At 45.4% G+C, this 6,809-nt stretch overlaps 1 protein-coding gene across 1 annotated transcript in view; it reads left to right on the forward strand.

Annotated features, from left to right (window-relative positions):
• LOC119172742 (uncharacterized) overlaps positions 1-6,809 on the forward strand; it is a 176,298-nt gene that overhangs the window by 64,433 nt on the left and 105,056 nt on the right. The window lies entirely within an intron of this gene.

The following is a 6,809-nucleotide window of genomic DNA, read 5'->3' on the forward strand; positions in this document are numbered from 1 at the left end:
ATTTCCCACGACCGCCTGAAGGCGGCGCCACTTCTCGCTCCGCGCAGGGCGCTCGCGTCGGCAGCGTGGTGAAGCAGACAGCGCGAAGAGCCCTCGTTGTTTCGTTTTATTTTGTTTCTTCTATAGACCGTCTCGCGCTTGACGGGGCGGCACGTTTTCTTTATCGGACAGCCTGCAATCTTCGGAGGAGGTGTTTCTCGAACCACCATAAGCCGAAAAGAAAGGTTGCCAATTTGACAGTGTCTGCAGACTCGAGAGCCACTTCACGCCGGCACATGCAAGCTGATTAGCAGCCGGCCCCGCTGACGCGTATACAGTTGTTGTGATAACGCGCTGCCGAGCGTTGATACATCCACGGTAGCGAAAGAGCAAGAAAAAAAAATCGTGTCATTTTTTATTCAAGCAAGAAGATGCGGAGGCAGTGGCAGTTCCAACTTGCACCCATGTGAGAAATAACTAAATAGGGTCGGCGTTACTGGTGAAGCAAATCAGTTCGCCACTTTGTGTGTGTGCTTCAACCAAACAACATAGTGTTTTTTGTTTGATTAAAGTTTACTCTCTTCTCTACCCTATTGATGGCAGATGCTCAAGTCGTTGAGAATCAAGTCGGACAAGTACGGTAAAACGACAGCGAAGGAAATTTAAGTCTGAGAATCGTCACACAATATCTTCAAGAAAGAAATAATTATTGTCGATATCTACTATTCAAAACAGCTTTAAAAACGATACCAGAGCAGGAAGTCGGGAACATAATCAGCATGAAATCGCAACAGGTATGAGTTTTTGCTCTTTCCCTGACACTAATGGGCTTCCCCACGAACATGTGAGGAAAAGCTTCTCCATAGCGAATGTGACGACATCGTGCATCGAAGCAAGCGTTATGTAGTTACATTTATGTCACGGTATCTTTTGCAGTACCGAGAGAGAGAGAGAATTTTTTCAGACGTCAGCCTGAGCTAGTGCGCCCTTGTATGCTATTCGAAGTACAGTGATGTATTATGTAAATTGTTTTAACAGCGGAACTGCTTAAGCTTGGAGTAGTATCGGCCGCGCAAAACACAGTTGATAGGTGTCACAGCAAGCGGATGTGTGCAAAGCAGCTCCTAGCATAGTATAGTTATGCATAGTATACTGAAAGGAAAAGGGAACTCGTCCACCTATCTGTGATTCTGCAGTGCGTAGTATAAGGCGGTGGGAAAGAGAAGTAAAGGTTAGGAGGGGGAATAGGGTAAAGAAGAGAATATTATGGTTATGCACCACAGACAGTTGGTATGTGCCCAGCAGCTTTAGTGGTAGGGGGGGGGGGGAGAAAGGGAGGTGACCGAGGAGCAAAAAAGTATGGATGAGAAGGGAAAAGCAGTATAGTTTAGCAAGCCTGTGGAAAAGGGAGGTAAGGGTGAACAGGACTGATGTCAGTGTGAGGAGGAGGCTGTGAGGGAGTAAACCGTAACACTGTCATGTACAGAATAGTATAGGAGGAGGTGGGAAATAGAAGTGAGGATGTGGGGATTTGGAGAAGAAAGGTCTGGAGAGAAAAAAGTTAGGGAAGGAAGACGAATACGTAGAAAGATAAAGAGCGAACTAATGATTAAAGAACGAACTCAGTGCGTTCTCTTGCGAGCTGCGCTGTTTAATGAGATTGCACATGCGTGGAAATGGCTTATCTGGTACGGCTTGCAGTCGTTTGTTAACCTATACTCATTGATTTGTAGTTACGTTCACGAATATCATGTCATCTTCTCGAGATCAGGCTTGAAAAAAAAAGATCGATCGTTTTTGTAGAGAAGGAGGGATGTCATACTAACCCTATGACAATGAATGTTTAATACTGTCTTTTAGAGGACTTTCGATAACGATCGAAATTGCCGGCTAACATCGACCCATTCGCGCGAGCCTTGGAAGGGAGCTAATTCCGATCGATAAACTCGATCCAGATCGTGCTCGATCGCGATCGAATATAGTCGTGTCACTCCGGTGTAAGATGAATGGCATCCATTTTTTTTTCCTTTTTGCATAAAAGCTTACTCATTTCCGCCTCCACTGCCGTGGTTGGAGGAGAGGGATCAAGGAGTACGTTAGCACGTTTCTAACGAAGATATGTTGCTGCTCTGTCGAAGACAAGTGCGCTCGTCTAAACTTTGGAAACAGTGAAACTCTGTGTTTGACTATTTAGCATTACTTCTTATTTGTCTAATTTTTATTGGCGGAGCTGTCCGAGCTCGAGATCTGGCCGGAGTAGGGTGTACCAGAACTATTTTAGCATACTTTAGCCGGGGAGAGTTTAACAAAACTGTCATCAGCACGAATGGCTTTTACCTCACTGTGTCAAACACGTGCAACGCAATAAATCGGCCGGTGCGCGCTCTCCCCCTACACCGATTTGTCCGGCGCGAGATGCATCGACTCGGATGGACAAGGGAACGAGTACATAAAGAGAGATTAATAAATAGATAGAAGGAAAGGGCAGAAAGATACGAATATATGACGGAAAGAAATAAACAGATACATAAAGAGAGAGAAAGAAACATACTAATGTAAGAGATATAAAAAACAGAGCAGGCCAGAGAGAACGGGGGATGAGCAAAGAAAGATAGTGAAATAGACAGAAAGGAGGGGGCAGCGATAGAGAGAGAGACAGAGAATAAAGAGAAAAATAAGTTGAAAGCGGCGAGAAAACAAAAACAAGTAGAAAGACAGAGAGGAAAAAGAGTTCTGTGGGAATTCGGAGGATAACAAATTTAGTTTTACTTTTCATGACCCAAGCAGGGGAAAAAATAAGGCTTCATTACTTTATATATATATAAAAAATTTTATGTTTTCGTTAAGTTCGCAAGCGATGAACACAGGCACTGGTCTCATTCTGAATACGTCGCCACGCTTTAAACTTACTTTTTTGTATGTATATGCAGACGCACAATATGAGCAAATGGATTCGGCTATGGTAGCAAGCCTGGCGAGTACGCACCCGCAAGGTTATAAGCGCGCGCAGCTGTTGACACGCAAAGCACTTTTTCGCGCACCTGTTCTATGCATTTAAACGAACTGTGCGAACGTACTATAGACGCGAGACATGCAAGAGAGACGTGTGTAGGCGTGCGCCGCAGCACAATCTAGAGTGGGCGTGCGATTTCATCTGAAGCGAGGGCGATGTGTGCCACTTGTGGAGTGAAGAACGGACGAAAGCGAATTGGTCCAAAAAAAAAAAAACAATAAAGAGAGAAACAGACCGCGCACCACCTGCGTTTTCGCACAAAGTGGCCCGCTGTTGAGCACAGTCGGTTGCGGAGTTTTCACTTTAATTTCTCGACTTCGTATCGCAGTACAGTGGAAAGTAAAGAAGTAATAAATGAAAGAAGTTTGCAATAAGTTCGGCAAAGCTTGACACAGTGAAACCGGTTGATCTTTAGAGCGTTGTGCTGCTGCATGGGAATCACAAAGCCTGCGACGATTGGATATATAGCTTGCTTCAGATGATTGGATATATAGCTTGAACCTTCATCCATGTACGTGCGTAGCAGTGCAACGTACGCTTCAGTAGCTACGGGCAACGACGATGGTCGTGCGTTCATATTCAGGCAACACTAGAATGTTGAAACGTGATGTTGTGTATTACCTAGATAACCGTGATCGAATATCAGATTTCCGTATCAGACATTGCTGATCGCAGCCCATGATCTAGATGATAAACTCTGAACGTTTCACGCGTACAAAACCACGATATGACCACGACGCAGTTTAAGGCTCCTGAAATTTCGACCGGTGTCTTTCGCAGAGCTCTGACGTAGCGCAGTTCACGGCCCTCGAATATTTTGCTTCCGTCTAATAAATAATACTATACTAATATTCGGCGTCTTACGTTTCGAAACCGCGACATGATTATCTTTATCAGGCATAGTAGAGGGGCTTTGAAAATTTCGAACATCTGGTGTCCCCTATATACCGTCGCACGGTACACGAACCTCTAGCATTTTGTCTCTCTTGCATAAATAATAATAATAATAATAATAATAATAATAATAATAATAATAATAATAATAATAATATCACCGGTTTTACCTCTCAAAACCACAATATGATTATGAGAGACGCCGCAGTGGAGGGGCTTCGGTAATTTCGACCATCCGGTGTTTAACGTGCCTTGATATCACATGGTACTCCTTTCTTTCTTTCTTTCTTTCTTTCTTTCTTTCTTTCTCTCCCTTTTTCTTTCTTTCTTTCTTTCTTTCTTTGTTGTCACACCTTCAACACGAACGCGCACTTCAGTCCTGGACTGATCCTCGGAACTTCAATAAGTTTCTCGACACCATACCACCCTCACCTCTTTTGAATGGAATTCCTGACTCCGGCCCTCTGACGGTGTACTTCGTGTGGCAATACTATTCCCATAGCAAACATTCAGCCATTTAGAAAGGGTTAACAGAGCGGGCTTTTCGAAAGACCGAGGCGAGTATCCCACGCAGCTCTTCACGATAACCTCCGTGGGCTGAGAACCATCGAACGGATCTTCGGGCGGTCATGTGCTTTGGCGGCAGCTGTATACTTCTACGTTAGCTCGCAGTTCGCTGCAGTATTGTGGAGCCCCAGATCATTAAAGAGCCGCGGTGGGTTGCTCAATGGCGTGCGTTTCCTTCGCCGGACACGGACTGACGGAGTTCACTTTTACTGAACTCAACTGTAAGGGATTTGGAGAAGACGCGACGTGTTGCGCGCCGAGCGTATATCATGTCGTCTTGCTTCGACGTGTCTTTCGTCGGTCCGGCTTTCGAGCGGAACGATGTGAACGGTGAAACGAGCGAGGCCAAACATAACGCCTTACCGGTCGGTTGTATACAATAGTGATCGCTGCTAGCGTGCACAGTATACGTATTAACATATAATGCTGATCACAGGCTCCTATTGGAATGCGGAATTCAGCGTCTGGAACCTGAACCTGCGACCTCACTGAGCAACAGCGCTCCAACTGCGAGAAATCACATGCGTGACAGGTAAGGAACGGAGAAGAAAAGGGTCGCGTGAGTGGTGCGTTGGTGATTAACCGTGCAGGTTAATTAGCCGGAGTCGGCGCCTACATTGGCGAAGCAAAACGCAGATGGCCGGGTCTGTGCCCGCTGTTTCATGGTGGTGGTTCTATTTCAAGAGAGGAGCGTGTATTTATAGCACGCCATGATTTGTAGACATGTTTTCCACACAGACACACATTCCCGCTGAGTGATACTAGTTCTTGTAATACGGGCTTTGCGGAGGTCATGTTGCGTGATTCACCTCCACCCTTTCAAGCAGTGGACTTTGTCCACATCTCTGATAATCATTTGCCGGCTCTGCGCTTTGTGGCCGAGCCAAGCCTCACGCGCATGACATGCTCGTAGGGATACTGTTGGTATGTATCGGCACACTGCCGTTATTTCGGTTACATTGCACGGAACAGAGCCGACCAGTCTGGCTCCCTATAAGTCGTCGGCAGCCGCGGAAGAAGCACAATCGGGTTTTCTTTCTTTCTTTCTTTCTTTCTTTCCTTCTTTCTTTCTTTCTTTCTTTCTTTCTTTCTTTCTTTCTTTCTTTCTTTCTTTCTTTCTTTCTTTTCTTTGTTTCTTTCTTTTCGTCACGGCCCAGGTGAACGTATAGGCTAACCCACTTGCCCTCTTGTAACATTCGAAACAGGGTTGTTCGGCCAGCCTAGGAAGGCACGGACACAAACGCACCACCTGCGGTGGCGAGCAATCTACTTCGCTTTCTGTCACGAACGGCTCTGTCATAGAGTACCAGCGCCGTTTAATCTTGGCGGAGCAATTGCGGTGATATCACTTTCAGCGGCCCGTCTTATGGAGGCCGTCGGTCTACCCGTTACTTCATCGGCGCATGGACGAGCTTATTAATATTGACTAGTATATCGTGGTTCAAGCACGTAAAAACCAATTACGAGACATGACAGAGTGGAGAAGGGCTCTGGAAATTCCGACCACCTGGTTTAAGTGGATGGATGGATAGATGGATGGATATGGCTGTACCCTTTAGATCGGGCGGTGGCTAGCGCCACCAAGCCGTAATACTTAATGAACCAAAAACTAGATTTTTCCCCCTTAAATAGTGAGGTTGAGGATTCGTACTTTGCAGCGAAGGGTTCAATTTTCACTCGTGCCTTGATTTTATTTAGCCACTAATCAGATAACCTCCTTCTACTTAATTCTACCCGCTTAAGGTCTATTTTGCCCTCACTGTACCTAAACCCCAGTGCTTTGAAAAACTCTGCGCCATCAACCTGAACTATAGGGTGAAGCCCATTACAGAACATTATAAAGTGTTCACCAGTTTCTTCTTCCTCTCCACACGCACTGCATACCGTATCTACCCCTTCGTACTTGGCCCGAGATGATATAGTGCTAATGGCCAACAACAAGGAAGATTTGCAGAGATTGATGGACATCTGCGGTAATGAGGAAGATAGGTTAGATTTTAGATTCAGTAAGGAAAAATCAGTAGTCATGATTTTCAATGACAACGAAGGTTGTGAGCTTAGAATACAGGAGGTCACGCTAGAGATAACAGATAAATACAAATATCTGGGCGTATGGATAAGCAATGGGACCGAGTACCTGAGGGAACACGAAATATACGGGACGACTAAAGGTAACAGGAATGCAGCAGTGATGAAAAATAGGGCACTGTGGAATTAAAATAGGTATGATGTAGTGAGAGGAATATGGAAAGGGGTCATGGTTCCTGGGCTGACATTTGGCAATGCGGTCTTGTGCATGAGATCAGAAGTTCAAGCAAGATTAGAAATTAAGCAACGTAGAATAGGTAGGCTTGCT

Source organism: Rhipicephalus microplus, chromosome 4 (assembly GCF_043290135.1).
Source record: "Rhipicephalus microplus isolate Deutch F79 chromosome 4, USDA_Rmic, whole genome shotgun sequence".
In the NCBI taxonomy this organism is placed as follows: Eukaryota; Metazoa; Arthropoda; class Arachnida; order Ixodida; family Ixodidae; genus Rhipicephalus; species Rhipicephalus microplus.